This window comes from Leptosomus discolor, chromosome 16 (genome assembly GCF_034619465.1).
Source record: "Leptosomus discolor isolate bLepDis1 chromosome 16, bLepDis1.hap2, whole genome shotgun sequence".
NCBI lineage: Eukaryota > Metazoa > Chordata > Aves > Leptosomiformes > Leptosomidae > Leptosomus > Leptosomus discolor.
This window is the reverse complement of record NC_141406.1, coordinates 14,925,759-14,945,817: the sequence shown is the minus strand read 5'-3', so window position 1 is coordinate 14,945,817 and position 20,059 is coordinate 14,925,759.

Genomic DNA, 20,059 nt, shown 5'->3' with positions numbered 1-20,059 from the left:
GGGGCAGGGGAATAAAATCTCCATCCTCCACTTTCTGCTCTGCAATATTGCAGGGGTTTCTCCATCGCTTGCTGAACAGTCAGCAGAGATTTGAGGCTCACCTTCACTGACAACTTCCAAAAATACATATATATATTAGAAAAAAAAAAAAAAAAAAAAAAAGTGAAGCACGTGGGGTAATTAGCACTCTGCTGGTTTCATACAGCGACTGTTCCTGTGCCAAACCAGAAGGCTCTGATTGACAAGGTCAGCTAAATAAGCAAATTGTTCATTTAAGTCCCCACCGCCACCTCCACAATCTGCACTGCAGCAGCAAAGCCCTGCTGGGGACGTAGGGCCCCCTCCAGAGCCGGGAACAGGGGGGTCTCGCTGGGCTGGATGCGGACTTAATGGGGTGCCCTGGGAGGAAGGGCAGCGCCGTGCCGCCAGCACCCATTTTGGGGGAGATGCGGGTGGGCAAGCGAGACTTGCCCAAGGTCGCATGGAGCAGGAGTGGCCGTGCAAAGAACGGGGGGCGGGAATCACTGGCTTTCCCCTAGCAAAGAGGGTAGAGCAAGAACTGGCACTTGAGCCAGCGGGGAGGAAAATTCCTTCTCCCAACTAGAACTTTCTGCTAATAATAGAGAGGCCGCGGGTGTTTTGCTTTGTTGCGGATGGAGAAGAGCCTGGGGACAGCTCCTGGAGGAATACACAAGTCTTTCCCTCCGCCTATAAATAATAGATTTTGAAGATCTACTTTGCATTACTTCCAGCAACTACTCTTGCTTGTCCTAATGCTTGGCTCTGCATTTTTAGCACACGGTAAAGAACAAAATAACAGCTTACAGTGGCTTTCCCCCCCCCACCCCCCTGCCAAAATCCTCGCTCACAAGCAAAAGGATGTGGCAATCCAAGCCATGATCGATGGGATGCGGCAGCATTTCGTTAATGAAATGGAAATATCCCATCCTAGGAGGATGCCAAGACCTTCCAGGGTTTGGTTGTCCCCAGTGGGGCCCTGGACCTGCTCCCCCCAGGGCTGCCGTCAGCAGGGATGCCAGGAGCCCTCTCGTCCCCGCACGGCATCGGCCGCTCGAGGTTCCCCGATGGTGAGCGGAGGTCGGGAGGAGCGAGGTGGCAGCTCCCGCCGGCGCGAAGGCGGCGTGTCCCAGGCAGAGCCAGGAATAGAAGCGAGGTCTTAATTTCTGGCCTTAAGGAAGAGCCACGTGACTCTAATCGCGCCGCTCCATTACTTTTGTATGACGGAGCCCACGAGTCAGATCGTGCCCTCACAAAAAGGGATTGAACGCCTTCCCTGAATCACTCTGCCTCTCCCCGAGCTGCCGACGCCGCTCGCTCCGAGCCAAGAGGTGCCGATTCACGGGCCCATCGCCAGCACCCGAAATCCAGCAAAGGCAGCGTCAGCACCCGGCAGGTCCCCCTCACCCTCCACCAGCCCTGGGTGAGCAGGGAAAGGCAGCAGGAGCCCCGTGGCGTCAGCCCGCCCTGCCCCACGGGCACCAGGAGGGACACGGGGCAGCGGGTGCTTCAGGGCAGGACCCGAAGCCACCCAGAGGCACCCACAGTGCCACCACCAACCAGGCATCTGCAACGAGAGACCATTACTGGGCTGCCCAAACACACCGGTTTAGCCATCTGGAAATAACATACCAGGGTAGAAAACAGAAAATTCAGTATTTTAAAGACTCCCAGTGCAATAATCGGGTTTTTACAGCGAGCTCAACATTTCACACTTGGCGGTGCCTGCAGAGATCGTCTCCACCAGCAAAGACACTGACACAGGCAACCTATTTCTCCAGCCTTCTCAGCTCTGCAATGCAGCTTTCTTAAATATTGAATAAGTCTGCTGCTCTACACCACCTGCCAGTGCCAATGATGAGGTAATTTTTGCATTGACAAAGCCTAATGCGATTAATCTGGTTTGAAAGAGCAGGTTTTAGAGCCCGTCCATTCACTCAGCGAAACACACTTGCAGACAGAGCATCGGCAGCAGCTTGTTATTCACTGCCAGGAGCCAGACCCCAAACAAATAACCCAAACTGCTGCTCGGATGCCAAGTGAGAGATTATTTCTGCGTGTCATCAGCAAACAGGAGGTTTTGAACTCGAACGGATCCAAACACCATCCTCTGTCAGGCTGACGGGGTTTTCACACCAGCTCCAAGGCCAGCCCGGCCACGGGAGCCGATTTATGCTCCCCAGCTGGATGGTGGAGCCAAGGATGAAGAGGGAAAAATAGGGAATGAGCATGTGGCTGCCTGATGGGGCTCCCCAGCCCCACACCCAGGGAGAAAGGATGAGTATTTGGAGGTGACAAGGACCCATTGGGAACCCCCAAGTCAAGCGGTGAGAACAACAAATGCAGAAGCTGGGATGCGCCGGCAGCGCTGGGATGGGAACGGTGTCTCCCCGCTGCTCAGCACGCATACGTGTCCCCAAACACCGTTTTTAGCTGGAGCTCTCTCCCAGCCAGCGGAGACATTGGCCACCATCTCACAAGTCCATCGGGGACAGATCCTGCCCTCCTTCATGCCCCAGCACTGGGGCTGGTGCCTGGCACCTAGGAGAGCCGTGCAAACCAACAGGGACCCCAGGTCCCTACTGGAGACCTGGTACAGACACTGTGCATCCAGCTCTGCCCCGAGCATCTCACAACACCCAGGCTCTTCCTTTCCCAGTTCGCCCGGTGCAGGAGCCACACACCCCCCACCACATCCCCTATGGCCTACGAGCACGGCTATAGGGGCCACAGTGAGCTGCCTGAGAGGACAGCGGGGTGTTCACTCCCCTCCAGGGTCAGGCAGGATTTGATCCTACTGGATTTACCTGCAGAGGGAGGGAGAAAAGGTGTAAATAGCCCCAAAACAGCTGCCGAAGCAGCTAGGTAATGGTGCAAAATAATCAGCAGATCAGATGGAGGGGTGGGAGGGCAGCCCAGCCCCGTAGGGTCCTGCACACTGAAGCTCCCTCGAATCCCGCCATCCCCAGGCAGCCAGCATCCACGCTTTGTCTCATCTCACATGCAAATCGTTTCAGAAAGTTCGGGCAAAATTGGGAAAGCTGCTTTCTGGATGGCACGTCAGGAAACAGCCCACGTTCGAGACCTTCCTTTAAAAAAAAAGAAAGCAGAGAGGCAGGTCTCAGCTGGCAGAAACGCGTGGAAGTGACAAACCAAAGCTGCTCGGCTGGGAGCTGCCCATGGACACCCAGACAGGTCTGGCACCGGGACACAGGACAGCAGGACCTGTGAGTCCAGGTGAAGCATGAAGTGACCCACAGCCGCGGCAGCACACGCTCCTGCGGGGACCCACGCATCCCAACCGCCCAGCAACGCTGCTCTCGCGTGAGAGGGCGCGGGGTGGGCTCAGACCCCGGGGTGCAGAGCCCTCTGACCGCCCTGCGGCAAAGGAGGACTAGGAGTCCTGGCAATTCGGCTTTTGGGAAAGACCCATAACCAGCGAGTCCTAAACCCGGGGTCGTTGCATCCTTCCGCCCCGTGCCAGACCCTTACAGGGAACAGAGACCACACAATTCCCTTGGCACTAATTGGTTAATGAAGGCTAAACGTGGCCCCCGCAGGTAACTGATGGTGATGGCCACAGTCCCCAGGTGACAGCGACCCACAGACCAGAGGTGTACAAGAAATGCAAAGCAACGGAAGTCCCCACCACCCCCTGGTGCCCCGATCCCACAGCTGCCTCTGTGAGCCCACCCAGCAGCACCCTGTCCGCAGCACCCACCCACCCACCCAGCCCCACAGCACACCGGGACGGGACCACTGTGACCAGACACGCTGCTCAACAGCGTTCACCCACACAGGAGCCCACGGGGCTGCTCCTGCCTCCGCTGCCCTCCAGTGAAACCCGCACCGCAGCCCAGCGCAACGTGGCCGGGAGCCCTCCCGAACACCGATGCCTTTGGTTTGGCCGATGCTTCTGCCACCTTTAAATTCACGTAAGGTGCTGAGAGATTCCTTTTCTCCCTTCCCCCTTAATTCCCAACTCCCTGTCATCCTCCAGACAAAGATCCATCCCAAGGCAGCTGAGCAGCAGCGCACAGTCAATTTTATTTAAGCAGCACGTTGACATTTCCTCCAGCAGCTCCTTCACAAACCAAACACTGTTATGATGCTGTCACGAGGACTTACTCCCGTTGATTAATCGCAGGAAAGACAATGGTGAAAATAAATAAATAAATAAAAATAAATCGCTTCTGGGTTCATGTGACTTACCCGTGGCTACTGGAGCTGGGGGTCTCCAGCCAAACGATGCCCAAGCGCCCCCCAAGCCTACCCAGTGCTGTTAAATGCAGCAGCGGCGTTGCCATCACTCCTCTCGCCGCGGTAGAGCTGCTCCGAAAGGCTGCTTAGCAACAGATCACCGCACCGCTCCGGCACGCCGATCCGGCACACCGATCCGGCACGCTGCCCTTGATTCGGGCACCGCGGGGCGCACGGCTGGAGCTGCCAGGGTGAACCAGCCCCACCAGGGATGCCGGCGCAGGGACCCCCATGCACCAGCAGCGGCAGCAGCCGAAGGAAGTGGAGGGATGTGAAAAGGCTGGGAAGCCCCCGCCAGCCCGGCAAGATGCCCCAGCAGCGGTCGAGGACCACGGCGTCGCGATAGCCGGGGGTGGGCACGTGCCCCATCGCCAGACCACAACCCTGGGCGGAGGATGCTCAGGCCTGCAAACCTGCCCTCCTCGGGGGGCAGCAGGGATGCCCAGCCAAGGCCAGGCTGGGGAAGAGGAGCCAGACAGAACCAGGCACCCCAGGAGAGGCCTGTGCAGAGGCGGGGGTCCCCCCAGCACCACAGCCTGACCCTCCCAGAGAGCCACGAGGAGCCCAGGCGCCAGCAGTGAGGAGCACATGGCCACCCAGCTCAGCATCTGCACCACGCTGGGAGGTGCTGGGCTCCCAGTTTCCCCAGTCACTAAACCCAGCTCCTTTCTCTCCCCACATTAAGCATCTGGTTTCACACAGCCGGACCTGCCCCCCGCCCCCATCACCGAAGCATCGGGCCCAAACAGGAGACCTGGACCCACCTCCCGGGGCCAGAGGAGAGTGTTGCTGCTCAGACCCAGGCAGGTACAGACAGGAACGGAGCCAGGGCATGTTCCAGCACATGAATGTTATAAACCATCACATCATCAGCCCCAGCCATTCCCCAGTCACCAGCTTAACGAGGATGGGGGAATTAATCCAGTTGGCCTTGGCGGTACCGCCTCGGGGAGCAGAGTCCTCCTCCCTGCCCAGGCCTTGAGTGCTCGGCTGGGACCACCTGGAGGGATTCATTACCTATTATCACTAATCGGCAACAACTGCAGTGACATCGTCACCGGGCTGGGGCCACAAGCAGTGCTGGGGAGGAGGCAGAGGGTCACCACTGCCAGCACAGCCCCCGGGACCCGCGGTGAACACGGAGGACCATCTCGTTTTCGGGTCCCAGAGAAACTCCCTCAAAACTGAAGCACAAAAAGAGACTTCAGAGCTGTGAGTGCCCTTGCCCTTCCTCAGCAGTTTTGTTCTCCTTGCCCTTTCCAAAACCAGGGAACATGTAACACCACCACACATGTACCCACACGGCCGCAGAGGCACAGCAGAGTCCTGCAATGGGCTGCCAGGTTTCACCCTCACTGCAAAGGCTGCTCCACACAAAAAAATGTGCTTTTTCCACACGCAGCATGCTTTTTGGCTCTCCTTGGGAGCCGGGGCAGTGCAAAAGCAAGACTGAAGGAGGAGGAAGAGCAGACCAGCAGGCTGGAGCCAGAGCCAAGCAGTGGACGGTGGTATTTGCACCCAGGTGGGCTGCTCCTAACAGGGTTGGTGGGTCTGACTGCAGAGGGGCTTTGCTGGAAGCCCACCCTGGAGACCACGCACACAGGTGATGGCAAACAGCTCCCACCGCATCGCCTGGGTATGGCACAGCTCTGCCGGAGGCGGCTGGCGCCCGCTGGGCTGCGGGGCTGCTGCGGATGAATGTCGCCCACCTGGCGCTGCTCCCCTGGGGGGATGCTCGGCCCAGTGCCCACGGGATGCTACAGCAACCCCCAGTTCAGCCTGTGGGGCTCAGACCCACGGTTCCACGTACCCCAGGCTGATCCCCATGGAAGGGCTGAACGCAGATCTCCTGAGTCAGCCCCTACAGCAAAAGCGAGCAGCTCGCTAAATCCCTACGAGATGAATGATGCATCATCAAATAAAGCCCAGTATCACAACATTAACAATATTTATTTTCAGGCTAAGCTGCAGCCTGGGCTTTTGATACCAGTAATTAAAGCAAATGGTTCATCTGTTATCATCTTTGCATCCCTGGAGCCAACCGTCTGTGTTTTGAAGCCCTGTATTATCTTTTTTTTTATTGCAGCCTCCCAAGGAGGGGGGGATCAGGGTGATTCACACATACTTCTTAAGACCTCAGGAGAGGGGTAGGATGGACCAAGCCCAAATTAGAGCCACATTCAGAGCAGCCACCCTGCTCAGAGCTTTTTAGGAGTGAAATGAAGAAGTGTTTGAACTGCTCAAAGACAAATTGCTGCTCCAGTTTATACCCGAAACCAGAATTAAGAGAAAGACACCAGCAAGAATAATCAGGTCCCCTCTCTGAAGCAACCTGACCCTGAGAACAGCGGCATTAGCAGCCTCAGCCTATTTCCCGAGGTGGCTGGTTTTGCCTCCAGAAGGTTTCAGACTCCAAAGAGCTTTTAATGCCATTTGCAACACTTTTCGTCTGTCCTGGGAAAGGAGCAGAGAAGGCACCTGCTAAAGCCCTTGAGCCAGCCCTGAGCTGGGCAGCGATGCCCTTCCAGAGCCCTAACGGGGAGCAGAAAACCCAAAGCGCCCTCGCAGCACCCTCTCCCCTCCGGGGCCAGGACGGTCTCCGCATCCCCCAGCTGCCAGACACCCAGGGATGGAGCTCAGCTCCCGCTGCCATCGCAGCTCTCCTTATTCACCCTCCGGGAAAGCGCTCAAGAGGCAATTTTAGGGGCTTAACACACACATACCCACACCCCAAAATACCCAACACGCTCCAAAGTTGCCCGCACATGGCCAAGTCCAAAAGCAACGACCGGAGCAACCCTTCACCTGCCGAAGGGGCGATGCCACCCCCGTGCACAAGCCGGGTACCAGCTCCGGCCGCTGCCCCCGGCTTCCCACGGCAGATACGGCCGTGGGGACATCACCCACCACCCCCTGACTCCCACTGCCCCCCATCTCCCACCTCTCCGGGACGCTCCAACTTTTCCCGACCGGCTGCTCCCTGCAGGGGGGCGAGGGGCATTGCCTTTGCCCGAGCATCCTCGCATCTGCATCCCCGACCAACCCGCGGGAGAAGAGCAGCGAGACCCCCACCCCCCGACCCCGACTGCCGCTCTCCCGGCTCCCAGCGCTGCGGGGGGACGGGGACACCGACACCCCCCCCTCCCCTTACCTGGGCCGGGGTCCCGCCGGGCCGGGGGCCGCGGCGACGCCGGCCTCTCTCCACGCCCCGCGTCGGGCTCGGCTCGGCTCGGCTCGGCTCGGCTCGGCTCCGCCGGCAGCACTGCGGAGCTGCGCGGGGGCGGTGCGGGGAGGGGACAGGGCCGGGGCCAGCCCCGCTCCGCTGCCCGCCCCGGGGAGCCGCCCCCGCCCCGGGGCGCAGCCCCTTTGCAAAGAGGGGAGGCCCCCCCCCCCCCCCCCCCCCCCCCCCGGCTCCCGCAGCGAGGGGTGGGGGTGTTAGAGGCAGCGGCATCCTCTCTCTGCCCATCCTCTCCCTCATCCCACCCCCTCTCCCATCCTCCCTCCTCCCCAGCCGTCTCCCATCCTTTCCTCCCATCGCCTCTCCCAGCCCACCCCTCCCCATACTTGCGGGACGCGGCAGGTTTTTGCACACACACACTCACACCACAGGGAGAAAGTGGGCTTTGGGCACCTCCCCCAGCCCTGCCTGCAGCCCCCCCCAGCTGCCTGCACCAGCGTCTCCCCACCTGCCCATGGGGGGGCCTCAAGTGGGGCAGGCAAAGCCCCCACGCTTGGCCGGCAGCATCAGCCGAAAGATTTGGGAGCTGCCCGGGCTCCCCATCACTGGGGGTTTGGCCCCTGCACTCGAGTTTAAGCAGCACAGGGGATCCCCCAACCTGGCAGCCCTTGCCCAGACTCACCCCAAAGACCAGCCTGAGCCCCACACGCAAGTGGGGAAGAGGCTGCCTCCGGCCAGGCTTTATGGTGACTTTAGCACTGGTCAGACCTTCAGGAGAGCCCAGATCCTGCCAGCAGGGAGGGTGACTGCAGGGAACTGGGAAAGCCGGTGATTTAGAGCCCAGAGGGAACCCTGTTCCCCAGCTGGAGCACACACGTCTTGATAAAACGAAAGGGGCAGCAGCCTGAACTCACCCCCAGGCACCACCTCACACCTCCCGGCCGGAGGGCGCTGACCTCCTTCCCCCCCATGGCAGGAACTGAGCGGAGGGCAGGGGACTCAGCTCACAGCCGGGAGCGAGCTAGAGCCGGGCTGGGCTGGAGCCCAGCTCACCAACGCGCTTTTGTGCCAAGTTCAACAGCTCCAGCAGCTCCATTTTACCCGCTCACGATATTCCAGTAGGGAACCATGACACCCTTGGGCTTTCATGACTTTCCAGGAGTTCTCCTGCATCATCTCTCGCCAGGTGAAGGGGCTGGAAATCAGAGCTGGCCTCACACCTCGGCACGAGCAGGGAAAGTTAATTAAAAAGTTTGATCAAAGGATGCCGCGGGATGGAGCCGAGGGTGGTGAGACACAGCTCAAGCGAGCAAGAGGAGACCCACAGGCCTTGAGCAATGCTCAGCCATGGCCAAGGATGTGATGCCTGAGTCAGGGGGGAAGGAAAGTTTCTCATTCCTATACCTGGATTCACCATTTTTATATAAAAGATCTTTCACCAGTTGCAATTAAGCCTGTCATGAAAACCCAATTTTTTTCCTATCATCTAAAAAGAAATCCCTGAAGAGACAGAAATCCTTGAAGGATGGAGCATGTTCCTGCCTTCAGCAAGGAAAGTATTCCACCACTCAAGGTTGAATGTTGATTGACATTTATCTAGATGCTTGATGGACATCTTCTTCTCTTCCAGGCTCAACTATGTATTTTTATTTTGTGAAAGAATGCCTCGCTTATGCAAATTAGTTGGAGAGACGAGCGCAGTACTTCCAAGTTGATGTGTCTTGACACCTTCCTTGGAGATTCACAAAAAGAAGGATGTGCAGAAATTTAAAAACCAGATCTAAAACTCACTTTCCAGAAAGGAAAAAAGCAACACCTGCAGTTCTCTGTTCTGAGTACCTGGCACTTTCATTCCCCCTTTTTAGCCCATCTTCTAAAAATAAAAGAGCGGGTTTGATTTTTGTTGAATTATAAATACATTTTGGCAGCCTGGCATCTCCTGCAGCAGATCAAAGCACAGGAGTTTTATTTATTTATTTCCCCTCAGGTTTATTTTTTATGTTCGCTGACCCTCTGATTCTCAAGGATTTGTTATATTTCCCCTTGTGATCCAACTCAGCACGCGGCAAAACGCTCAGTTCAACCCCAGAGCCCCCCTGCCTGGAGGCTCGGGTGGAGCCTGGCTGCAGCCCTCGGTCTCAGCACCCACACACTCGAGTTCAAATGTGGAGGCAAAAATCCCGGAGGTTATTGGAGCAGCGCAGCGCTTCCCGGCTCAGGCTCAGGCTGGATGCACCCACCGCTGCCTCGAACAAGCCTCCATCCCATGGTACCTACGGTCGGGGTGTACTACCATCGGCAGCCCCACCGGTTTTGGTGGGAATAATTGAGGAATAAACCCAAGTTCATGGCTACAGCCAGTCCCAGGAGTCAAATCGGCACCAGAACCAGACCCGGAGGCGGCGGGGCCTGGCTCTGCTTCACCTCTTGTCTTTGCAGCTGGTGCTGGGGATGGAGCTGGGATGGGGCCAGGGATGGAGCTGGGATGGAGCTGGGATGGAGCCAGGGACGAAGCCAGGACTGAGCTGAGATGGAGCTGGGATGGAGCTGAGGATGGAGCCAGGATGGAGCTGAGAATGGACCCAGGATGGAGCTGGGGATGGAGCCAGGGATGGAGCTGAGATGGAGCCAGGGATGGAGCTGAGATGGAGCCAGGGATGGAGCTGGGGATGGAGCTGGGGATGGAGCTGGGGATGGAGCTGGAATGGATCTGAGATGGAGCCAGGGATGGAGCTGGGATGGAGCCAGGGATGGAGCTGGGATGGAGATGAGGATGGAGCTGGGATGGAGCCATGGATGGAGCTGAGATGGAGCTGGGATAGAGCTGAGGATGGAGCCAGGATGGAGATGGGATGGAGCTGGGATGGAGCTGGGATGGAGTGCTTTCCCCCCGGCAGCGTGGCCGCACGAGCACAGCCTGACGGCAGGGCGCTGACACCACGGCCACACCAACAAACTAAAGCATCGGAAGCGCCGCGTGTGCCAAACTGCTGGCTCAGCTATTGCCACCCCTGCACCGCTGCTCGGCTGCTCCGGGAGGAAACCTCTCCCCTTATTTTACAGCCCAATTAGGTGCATCTAATTGAAGTGCTGGACAGGAGATTGGGAGCAGTGAGCCAGTGCCAGCCTGGGGTTATCCCTCCAGCGTCTGCAGAGTCGGGCAGTCCAATGGAAAAAGGAATATGAGCTTTATAAAACATTTTTTCTGCAATGTTTTTAATGAGGATTAAAAGCATTCCAGTGGAAATCTATAAACCCTCAGAGCTTGAGCGCACGAAAGCTCAGGGCTGAATAACAGCTGCTGCCGCTGACTCGAATACCAGGAAAAACAAACCAGGAGCACGTCAAGCCCTCCCCTCGCCGCCGCAGCTCCAAGCACCGCTGCGTGAGTTAAATTAAAATGATTGATGGCAGCTCGGGCGCCCGAGAGAGCATTTTTCGCTTCTGTAAATCACTAAAAGCTGAGCTGCTTCCCCCCAAAGCGTGCCTGCCCAGAGATCCCGACGGATGCCCCCAGGAGCTCCCCGGGATGTGACAGTAAGGAATACGCACCGGCTGCCTTGTAGCTCATCATTGACCGCCTTAGCACGTGCTTTCCACCACCCTCAACCCAAGTGCTTTAGTGCTGCCTTAATTATTTGACGTGCAAGAGGGATGGGAAAGGACCCACTGCCTGACACCCAAAATCTGTGCCCAGCTGCCCAGCGCAGCCAGCGCGGCTCCTCTCCGTTAAACTGTGCTTTGGAGAAAGAGGCCGAGGAGAAAAGAGAAAGAGGAGGATGGAGAAGGGCATGATGGGCACCAGCCTGAGCTCTCCGAGCGGGACAGACCCTGGCAGCTGAAACCAGGGCAGTTGTGCCCAGCACCGCGGGGACCAGCGAGTTTGCACCTTCTTTTAAGAGGACAAAACACTGAGATTTAGGCCGGAGCAGGAGAAAACCATCCCTCAGACTCTCCCTTCTCAAACTGTACAGGCTGCAGCCAGATCCGTGTTATTTAATTAACACCTCATCCCCATCCAGCCCGAGCTCCTGCCAGCTTGGAAAATAACGAGCAAGGCACAAGCCAGAGGAGGCAAAATCCCACCGGACAGTGCGCATGGGGCAGCTTCTCTCTCGATTAACTGCAGCATGGGGTGGGACGTTTGTGCTGAACACACAAACACAAAAACCAGCCGTACCAGCAGGTCAAGACCCCCGGGAGGTGCCAGCTCAGCTCCTGAAGAGCAGTGGGTGCCACAGCCAGGCCCCTCTCCCCAGGAACCCGTGGACGCACCCCGGTTCTCGGCAGCTCTCCCTGTGGGGAGGCGACAGTGGTCACAGCCGCACGCTGCAGAGCCAGGGGAGGGCATCGCCGCCCCTGACACAATCAACACGTCCTGACAGCGTTGAAAAACCTTCAGGCAGCTCCAGAAGCACCAAATTCCTCACAAGGGGATGGTTGCGCCACAGCGATGACACCTCCACAGGTCACGCTCCTGCCAAGTCTCTGATGGGGAGGAGGGGATGTGGTTTAGGGCTCCCTAAGCCTGAGAAAGCAGAGCTTTTGGCTCTGCTAAGCCCCCGGGGATGCTCTTTCCCTCTATTAAAGCGCTGTAATAAAAATTAATTAAAAAATGAAAGGGAAAGGAAAGCAAGTTTTTCACCCTCGTCACTTCCTCCGGGCGCTGGGGTGTCACAGGGACACCCAGCTGCTCCGAGAGCTGGTAACAGGGGATCTGCTCTTCTGCAGAAGCAGTGGCTGGAGAAACAGGGAGGAAAAGCACCTTGTGGGGATGCCGGCACGTCCTGTCCCATCCCCTGCACCTCTCCGCAGCGTGGCAGCCCTCGCCAGCCCCATCCTGGCACCATCCCTGTTGGGGACACAGGAAAGCAGCGAGGGCACTTCAGCATCCCCCCTGTCCCAGGTGCTGACAACCCCAGGAGAAAAATCCCTCTCACCGCCTCAGCCCAGAGCCTCCAAGTCCTGAAGAAACCCACAGGGACCCCAAATCCCTCACCAGCACCCTCATCTCCCCTTCCCGCAGCCCCCACCATGGCATAGGCAGGACCCGGACCCCCAGCCCGGCCCAGGGGCTCAGCCCGTGATCCCAGCAGTGATGCACAGCCCTGAGCTCAGCAGGCCCAGCTCAATCATGTAGGCAGCTCATTACACTCTTTTAATAAGATATGTGCTAGTTTTACATTCATTTTTCATTTCTGATAACGTTCTGTCCTATATAACTGCACTATTATCCTTGGCGAGGTGAGGGGAAGAATATATTTCCTAAAAGACTGCCTGCATTAATTTTTCAGTAAGTGCCATAAAAGATTTAATCTCCAGCTCCGCTTTTGTTAATGGGATTAGTATAACTTATTTACTGATTTAATTAATTGGCGTGTCTTCCACTCAGCTGAATACAGCGTTTCAGAAACTTACTGGTTTCGGCTGAGAATAACTGGGTTTCGTTCCATTTTAAAGAGCACGTGCCTGTAAGCTTTAAATTATTTAAATTATTTCCGATAGGGCGCGTTAAAAAGGGGGGGAAGAAGGAGCTTTATCTCCCTCCCCTTCCACCCATGAACGCGGAGCACCGGCTGTGCTACACCATCACCAATACCTGTTCGATAACAACAGTTGTCGCTGCTGGTAATGCCCTCCAGCACCGGGACGGACCCGCTCCATCCCACGGTGGTCGGAGGGACCCACCTGCATCCCACCCGCTGCATTCTTGCGTGGCCGCATCCTCGCCCAACAAGGGGGTTTATTCATTCTGGGGTGCCCACAGAAGAGTCCCGAGCTGCAGCCCCAGGGCTGGGGGAGCGGCACCCCCCGACACCTCTTCCATCGCTTTATATAGGTCACCCTGTGCTCGGCGCCACGGCAGCCACGCTTGCAGCGGGGGAGGTTGGACTTCACACTCTTGCTCTCCGAGCTGCTTTTCTAGGTCACCAACCCACAGCGGTGTATTAAAATAGAGTCTCTCCACTTCCCATTTCCCACGGCCGTAGGCTGAGCTGCCGGGGCTGCGGCAGCCGCCAGCCGAAGGGGAAGGGGTGCGAGAGGGCGGCTGCAAACCCGGGGGCCGCGCACGCCCTCTGCTCGCTCCTCCGGGCACCCGCAGCCACGCACGGGGTGGGCTGTGGGAGGCAACGCTGCACCCCCCAAAATAAGGGACTCCACAGGCGTTTGGGGTGGGTGCTGCAAGATGTGCCCATCCGTGGGGACACTGCTAAGGGGGGGTCATAGGAACCCAAACAGGGACCTAATGCCCAGCCCGTTTTCATGCCCCGGATGGTGGTCAAGGATAACCACCCCACGCCAGACTTTATATAAAGAGGTAATGGACCCCAGCCCCCAGCTCAGCCTGGGAGGTGCAGCCTCCAGCAGCGATTTTGGTTCGATCTGCAATGCTTCACTTACAGCAAGTAGCGATGTCCAGGCAGGCGGCCACCTTCCCAGCCGGGCACAGAAACCTGGAAACACTCTCCCGTGGAGAGGTGGGCTGCTCCGCTCTGAAGCAGAGAACCATCACCCCGCTCTTCTCTCACTCTCCAGCAGCTTCCAAATGGAAATTTTACACCAGGAAAGAAAAGCCCAGCCCGGCTGCAAACGGCAGCCCGCAGGTGGCCGCTCGCTTCCCCAGCCCGACTCCAAGAATATCTTCCCGTTCTGCCAAAACACTCAGCCGGATTTCAGCTGGCGGCTCCCCCATCCCTCCCCGCGCACACACCCGCAGTGGGGAAGCGGAGAGGCTGCTTGGGCGGCGGGGATGGCAGCGCCGGGTCACCGCGGCGCTTCTCACCGAGACACCGGAGACGCCACGGCTGTCCCTGAGCTGGACCGACGGCATAAATAATTTCTTGGTCTTTTCAAGTGGTGGTGACCATGAGCACTGGTTGTTTCCCCTTCAAGGACTCCCTGGCAGGGGACCCTCTTGGGATGTTTGTTACTATTTCTCTTCCCTTTGATTTCAAAACGCTCCTTCCCCTGCACCCTGGGTGTGCTGCACAGCCTTGTTTCAAGATGTCAACCCGGGCAGAAGGTTCCCTCTCACAAGAAAGGAAAATAATAATATTTAAAACCCTCAGGGAGCCTCAAGGGAGCATTCCTGTAGTGCTCCAGGACCGAGCATCCTCCCCTGCCCTGCCGGGCCCGCTGTGCCTGGGGGCTGAGGTCCCTTCCCAGCGCTGGCACTGGCGACACGGCCGTGCAGGGCTGTAGGACAGCAGGTTTTGGAGGGACCCGTCTCCGTGCCGTACGTGCTCCCTTTTCCATATGAATCCACGGAAAAAGTCTTGAAGGCCCCAAAAATCTCAATTCTTCACGTGGCGACTAAGAGGTTAAATCAGCGCGCATTGTACTCACGCGGGGACCGAGCGAGGGGGGACCTTTTCCAGCCAGCGCAGCTTGTTTAACAAGCTCAGAAATCAATACTGTCGTCAAGCCCTACCCAAACGACAGCGTGAGCGAGACATCGCTGTGAAGGGATTTGCCTGGCAAGTCTTTCCAGCACGGAGCGATTTGCCAGGGCTGATCCCAGGGACAAATCCCAGCCGGGACAGGCAGCCCCAGGGGAGGAGGCAGAGGGTCCAGGAGCTGCGATTTGGGTGCCCAGGGAGCCCCAGCTCAGCATCGCCTCGCACCCACAGGGGTGAGCTCAGCCCAAAGCCACCAGCAACCACCTTAGAAGAAGGGCTGGTTTCCAGCTCATTTTATTTCCCAGAAAAGCCTGCAGGATATCGATTGCTGCTCAGGCTGCTGCCTTGAGGGTAATTACTTGCTTTGCAAAATTAAAGCAGCAGCAGAGTTTCTCACACGACTGGGAGACAGGGCTGCAAATGGAAAGGTTCCTTGGCCGCTAGCACAAGGCTTTAACTTGGGAGCTGCAAATCGGTGGCTGGAGCTCCCAGGACAGGCGGATGGTGTATTTACAGCTGCCCTCGCTCCCAGCACGCCCCGCTTTGGGAAGAAACCCAGCAGACATCCCTCATCTGATGCACAAGCCAGGCAGCAAACCCTGCTGAGAGCTGCCTGCTGAGATGCTCCACTCACCCAGCGAGGACAAGCAGCTCCTTGCAGCCAGCTCCGCCAAGCCACCAGCACCTGGGAAGAGTTAAACCTGGAGTATTGCGGCATGAATATTCTCACCAACACCTGCATCTCATCTGCAGGGAAAGGAAACGAGAGGTTTCGAGATATGCCAGAACTAGTTGCTTTGATCTTTAGTGCTGTGGAGTCTTATTGCTGCTGCTAAAGGAAATACAACCTCCGAGGGCTTTGATATTCTTGAATATACAAACACTCAGAGAAAACAGCAGGCTGAGAAACACTCCCTGGTAGCGAATGTGTGTTCAAGCTTGATTCTGTTAACCTGGATAAAGAAGGTCCTAGTGAAAGACTCCAGGTTCAACCCTAGCATCCTCACAGGAGAGTACTTGTACAATTCCTCTTCGAGGAGAAACGTGCAGAAGGTCGGAGAAAGTCACCCAGATCAGACCAATAAATACAAGTTACTCATCACTGGGCAAACTGCAGCCAGTTAGTTGAGATCTATAGCCCTGAGGTTTCCTACTGAAGATAAAATGCTGTTACTGGACCTGTGACCCAAGAAAGGGGCGCAGCGTGGAAGCCATGCACTAAAACGTATTGCTGGGTGTTTGCTGGACAGGCAGAGGGACGCAGCCAACGTCCCTCCCGGCCACAACAGCCAATGATTCATGATTGCAGGCAAGCGGGTTAAGGCAGGATTGAGCTCTGTGCTTGGTTTGACAGATCTCATCCAAATCCCCTCCCCAAAGGATGCTCCAGCATGATGCCAGTGGTGCTGGGCTGGCTGTTGGCCACAGGGTCATGGGCAGCACCTTCCCACCCCACACTCCAACAGGACCACAGATGCACCTGCATGAGTTTCCATGCAAAACCTGACCACGATTTGCAGTTCTTTCCCAGAGGGTCAGATCTGGGTGTTCTGGTGAATTTGATCTTTGCTTCAGCAGACGCAGCCGAGGTCAGAGACAGTCGCTCCCCTCCAACTAATGCCCTGGGAAATTACAAGGTACAATAAACACGTTCTATTTGGACCAAGAGATAACTAAGGAAGAGCAAGTGACTTGGCAATAGCTCCAGCCCACACCCAGCCATGGAGATCTGGCCGGAGGCAGCACAAGGTTCCCTGGGCGGCACCAGGAGAAGGCACCCTGTTAGTGCCAGCACCGTGACGGCTGACGGGTTAGGAGGGATGGCCCAGAGCCCTGCGGCTGTAAATCCCTGCACGTCCACGGAGGCCAGCAGAAATCACAAGCCAGTGCTTCCAGGTGAGAAGCTGACCCATCTCTGCATCCCTGGAAGCAGGAGATACAGCAGGAAGGAAGAAGTTCAGCCGTGAAGAAGCAGCTGCCTGGGGTTTAGCACAGAGCGCTTCCAGCGAGACCCTGGGTGCCAACAGCACCAAAGGTAGGCACCAAGGAAAGGATGGCACGGGCTGGTAGAAAAACTACCTCCATCCTGATTATTTTCTCCTTAGAGATACCATCAAGGCTTGCATGGAGCAAGACGGAGAAGGCATCTCCACTGGTCAGGAACGGGCGCAGGGGAGATGGATGCAGCTGTGGGGCTGGCTGGCCCCGATCCCCGATCCCCTGGACCACTCCCAGCATCACCGCTGCAGCCAGAAGGGATTTCCGAGGTGCCTCCCCAAGCTGCCGCTGGAGACGTGACAGCCAGGACCGGCCTCTCACTAAATTAGCAGAGGCAAATGTGCACGTTGCAACGGGCTCCGTCATCTGCCCCATCCTCCTGCAAACCCACCCGAAATACGTCCCATCTGCAGCCGCGGCTCCCTCAGGCGCCAGCCAGGAGCTGCCTCTGACAGCTCCAAACACCCTCACAGCTGCTCATCTCAGAAACAGTTGTTAAAATTATTTTTTCTTCTAGGAACAGATTAAAGTGACCTGATTTCCAAGAGCACTCAGATGCACCTGCAGCCATTGAACGGGCTCTGCTGTTAATTACTTCCCGAGCTCCCCGTCCACAGAGCTGTGGTCTGCACGGCCGCTGCTGGCTGCGACCCACTCCCCTGCAGCCCCCTCCTCTCCTCTGCTTGTCCCCACAGCCGGTCTGAAAGCGTTTGCAGAAGAACACGATTCCAGGTTACGGTTGGATGTGGCCACCTCTTGCCTGCAAGAGCTGAGCAGCCTCTTCCCCGCTGGGGAAGCAAAGGGAGCGACACGTCCTCCTTCGTCTGCCTTCAGCCAAAAGTGGTGGCTGTAAATCTGTGGCCACGCTGCAGCTCCCGCATCCCAATGACATCTCAGGGACACCTCAGCCACACTGTCAACATGTGGCGGATGGTGCGTCCTGATGAGTGGCCTTGATCTCTTTCCACGTCCCCCTCTGGCTCCGGCACATCCTCAGCCACGGGCAGGAGGTGACCCAGCTGGGGACATACACGTCCCCCAGAGCCTCAGGACAAAAGCATCCTCGGTGACAGGCCCCATGCCCGTGCCTGGCTGCCCCTGAGGTCCAGGTCAGGGTAGGGAGGGTGACCGTAACCACATTGTGGCGGCAGGTGCCACCACGCCGCCGGGCTCACAGCTCCGGCATAGCACCACGCCTGCATCCAGCCAGCATCCCTCGGGCAGAGACCATGCACGAACAGAACCAGCCTGTCCCAGAGCCGCCTCCTCTTAAGACAGCAGGGGAAAAAAAAGACCTTCAAATAACCCAGGATGAGCTTATGCCCCCAGCTACCCCCTGCCGCAGCCGGAGTCCGCAGGACTGCGCCCACAACCGCACCTGAATTTCCACGCAAAACCTGACCGTGATTTGCAATTCAGAGGATCAGATCAGGGTGATTTGGTGAATTAAGCCGTTGCTTTGGCAGCGTCGCTTTTCCTCCTCCTCTCTTGCTGGCTCAGTGGGGCCGTGCACCCTTGCAGCACCCAGCACCGTGTCCCAGCAGCCCAGGGTGGCACCGGCGACAGGCAGGACCGAGCGGCATGGCCACTCTCAGCGGCTGCTGCCAGCACCGCCAGATCAATAACTTTTATCTGCATCATTATGTGCCTTTGCAGTGAAATAAATTAGATGGGCAGACACCAACCAGCCAGCGCTGAGTCTTGTACCGTGGGACAAAACTCCTCCTTACCCATCCCAATAGATCAAGGCGTGAATCTGAGCTGACAGAAGACGACACATGCCCAGAACTGGAAGTCAACCCCAGTCCTGCGCAATCCTCTGGGTTTTTTTCTGGATTTCTTCATATACTTTGGTTTCTCTAACTTCTGGAACCTGCATGAAATGAGCCAGTGGAGCTTTTCCTATGGGGCAGATGGAGAAATCCTGTCAGCTGGGGGAAGGTCCTGCCCAGCCCATCCTCAGACGTTGACTCAGGCAGGAGAAACCCCAGGGGCCATCGAGCTGTTGGAGATGGATGGGAGGCACCGGGCAGGTACCTGCTCCAACCAGACAGAAGCTGCTCAAGGAGGGCAAAACCTGCCTGCTGGGAAAAAAGGGAAGGAAAGAAAATGAAAAAATAATAGAAGGAAAGACAAGAAGGAAAAAAATAAGGAAGAAAAAGAAAGGGAAAAGAAGGGGGGAAAGAAGGAAAAAGAAGGAAAAAGAAGGAAAAAGAAGGAAAAAGAAGGAAAAAGAAGGAAAAAGAAGGAAAAAAGGCAATAGTGCATGACTGGGCAAAGAACCACTGCAAGGGTGGCAGCAATACTGTGTTTCTGTGTTAACCCAGCCATGAGCGGGGAGGTTTGCACAGACAAGCAGCGATGTTCCATGATGTGCGGCATTAATTAAACACAAAGTTGTTTTCCCATTTCTGCAGAAGGGGAATGAAAGGCAGGGGCTGGAGCTGCCAACTCCTGCCTGTTTGCAACAAGCCGCAAGGCGAGAGCTCGCCTTCCTCTCCTCCTTTATTCATGGAAAGAGCTCTACGATTTCAGCCTCGCTGGTTTTGGCAAAAAGGTGACAAACAGCTGAAACCCGAGGTCATAGGAAACAGAACGAGCAGCACAACCAGCCCCTGCTGCAAGAAAAATTGGGCTCTGGGTGTGTTTCAAGTTGGGCAGAAGCGGTGGCGATGATCGGGCGGGATGCCCACGGCCAGCCGGGCGGCAGCGATGCTCCGGCCAGGAGGGGAATCACCAAACCTGCAACCACAGATGGATTTTTACACATTTTTGCACCCATCCACTTTCCCAAACATGGCTTTCTCTGAGTCTACAGTATCATAGAGCCCTAAGAAACACCCAGATCCCTTTCCAGGAGGCCCTTGGCGCTGTGGGTAGCCTGAAAATGGTTTCTCTTTTCTGCCCTCCCAATATCTGCCCTGGGAGGGAGGCCTGGTGCCAGGTCAGCCCCTTCCCAGCCCGCCCGAGCAGGCTGCTGTAGCCTTTTCTTTTCTAGGGCTGTAAATCCTGACACAGAGCTTTTTTTCCCCTGCTTTTTACTGTTTGGCAGCCGTTCAGGTTGTATTTGTGTTTTGGCTGCCAGCAATGCAGCATTTACAAACCTGCCCTGGATTTATCTGCTGCAGAGTTGGTCACTAAATTAACAAATACAAAAGTTGGGGATGTTTTTGGAAACGGCAATTTTATAACACCCGAGATGCAC